The sequence below is a fragment of the Pteronotus mesoamericanus genome, unplaced genomic scaffold (assembly GCF_021234165.1).
Source record: "Pteronotus mesoamericanus isolate MK-2021 breed Mesoamerican mustached bat unplaced genomic scaffold, CSHL_Meso_final contig_100, whole genome shotgun sequence".
Classification (NCBI taxonomy): domain Eukaryota; kingdom Metazoa; phylum Chordata; class Mammalia; order Chiroptera; family Mormoopidae; genus Pteronotus; species Pteronotus mesoamericanus.
Window position 1 is genome coordinate 6,510,300 of NW_026554999.1, and position 3,068 is coordinate 6,513,367.

Consider the following 3,068-nt stretch of genomic DNA (forward strand, 5'->3'; position numbering starts at 1 on the left):
GTTTTTTCTTCTGGCCTACAGTATTTTTTTTAAAGAACAAAAGAAAAAAAGCCTTCATTGACATCGAGTTCTGTATCAACCCATGTTACATTGCCATCCATGATTTAAGACTGTAGAATCTTGAATAATCTATATCACTTTAACAAATAAATGTTTTACTATGACAGAATTTGTACATTGCCTGATTTGTGGAACTATCACTTGCTTCAGGTATGAATGGTGAAATGATGATTGCAAGAGCTAATAATAATATTTTACATTTATGTAGTGCAAAAATCTTAAGGGATAACAAATTGCTGTATGATACTGGAACTATTTCTTCCATGACTGAAGTCCACCCACATCGATGGGAGAGCAGTGCAGCTGTTTAAACACCATTACAGAAATTTTATGCCTCAGTATAAGACAGAAAGTGATGAGGAATTTCTTTTCCTAATGGAACTTCAGAAAGCATCAAGGTAGGCATATTGTAATTAATACAAATTTATTCATTGCTTTTCTGGAAAACCAAAGCAATGATATTTTAATAATTTTAAGCCTTATGTTTCATTTTAAGTGCCCATTTCTCCAATTTTGCATAATTCAAGGCTAAATAAAGAATGTACATCTGATTTAACACCAGCATAAATGGGAGTAAAATATCTTTGATGGTTAATAAATGTTGATATAGTCATATTTAAGCATTATCCAAGCCTAGCATTTAAGAGCTGGTCCTGGTGTCAAACAGGCCTGAGTTCAAATTCTACAGCTAAGTGAATTTGTCCATATCCACCCTTCACTTCCATGGTTTAAGAGAAAAAATATATTGTAAAATTTGTAAACGCACTCAAATTAATCACTGCACATGGTAGAAGCAGGAAATTCAATTAAAAATATTAGTAGCATTGTTATTAACAATTGAAGCACGAATATTTAAAACAGAGATTTTGTTTGTTACTTGAAAATTCTTGTAGTTATCAATTATTAAAAGTAATATGTAATTTACAATTTTTAATTAGTTAAAACCAAAAAAGCCAGAAATCATTGTCTTTTAAGAAATTTAGATTAATATGTTCACCATTGCACACCTCTTAGACTATTATAAATATTCAGCCACCCAAAGAGAGTTTACAGAATGCCTTTCATTAGATGGCACTTAGAATTTGTGCTCAGGAGCCAACAACACTAGACAGCAATTCAAACATATGCGCACACGCAACATACACATTCTGAGATACACACAATGCATGACTGAAACAGAAATAAAGGGTTTGAGTTGAACTGTTCTAGTTAATTTGTGACCTTGGGCAACTGTCTTCGTTCTGTTTCTTGACAACTCTAATGCCCTTGAGCCATCCTGTTTACATATGTGTAAATGTGTATATGCGTGAATACATGTTTATGGTGACAAGGGGGCAAAGTGAACAATAGTTTATGTAAGTGGAATCATAAAATGTTTGTCTTTTTGTATCTGGTTTATGCCGTTTACCATAATAGTCCAAGGTTCATCCGTATTGAAGCATGTATGAGAGCTTTATTATTTCTTTTTATAGATGAATACTATTCCATTGCATGCATATGGCACATTATATTTATTCATTCATCCTTTAATGACATGAGTTGTCTCGACCTTGTAGGCACAGCAAGCAAATAAAGCTAAAGTGAACATTGTTATACAGGTATATATATTTGTTTCGGTTTTCAATTTTTTGGCTATAGACCTAGCAGTGGAATTCCTGGTTCATGTGGCATTTCTTCTGTTGAGCATTTTGAGGAACTGTCAAACTGTTTCTCACTGTGGCTACAACATTCTACATTCACTCAGTGTTAAGTGTGCAAGGGTTCGCATTAGACCACATGTGTGATTTTTTTTAATACTCATCCTAGTAGGTATGAATTATCTCATTGTGGTATTGATTTGCAGCTTCTTAATCACTAATGATATTGATCTTCTTTTCATGTACTAATTGGCCTTTTGTATATCTCCTTTGGAGAAATGTTAATTCGAGTCCTTACCCATTTTTAAATTGGATTGTCTTTTGTTAAGTTTGTGTTCTCTATATATTCTAGATATTAAAATCTCTCATATATATCATTTGCAAGTATTTTCTCCAATTCTGTAGACTACTTTTTCTCTTTCTTGATATTATACTTTGATGAAAAAAATGGTTAATTTTTATAAAGTCCAACTGTGTAATTTTATTTTTAGTTTTTTCTTTTAGCATTATATCTAAGAATATTATTGCCCAATCCATTGTCATCAAGATTTGCCCCTATGTTTTCACTTAAAAGTTTTATAGTTTTAGGTCTTATATTTAAGTTATGGATCCATTTTGAATAGACTTTTGTATATGATTTGAGGTAAAACTCAAAATTTATTCATTTTGATGTGAAAATCCAGTTGTCCCAACACCATATGTTGAAAACTATTATTTCCCCATTGAATAGATTTGACAGTTTGTAAAACATAGTTAGCTATAGCTATATGGGTTTATTTCTAGATTCTATATTTTATCCCATTGGTCTCTATGTCTATTTTTATGTAAATACTACAGTATTTTGGTTACTATAGCTTTGTAAGTTTTAGAACCAGGAAGTGTGAATCCTCCAACATTATTCTTGATGGTTTGGCTAGTCTGAACCCCTTCCAACTGCAAAATAGTAGTTGGCATTTTGACAGGGATTGCATCAATCCTGTAGTATTGACATTGTCACAATATTAAGTTTTTCAATCCATGAACACAGCATGTCTTTCCATTTACTTGTGTCTCTGTAATTTCTTTCCACAATGCTTTCTAGTTTTCAGTGCACTAGTCTTTCACTTCCTTGGATAAATTTATTACTAGGTTATTTTTTTTTAGATTCTATTATAATTGGAATTGCTTTTTTAGTTTCTTGGGTGGATACTTTATTCTAGCCATATTTCAAAAGACACCTGATTTCTGGGTGTTAACCTTATATCTTGCAACTTGGTTTAAATTATTAGTTCTAGTAGCTTTTTTGGGAGTTCTACATGTAAAATCATGCCATGTGTGAATAGAGATAGTTTACTTATTTTCATTCTTGGTTGCTTTTTTTTCCTTTTCTTG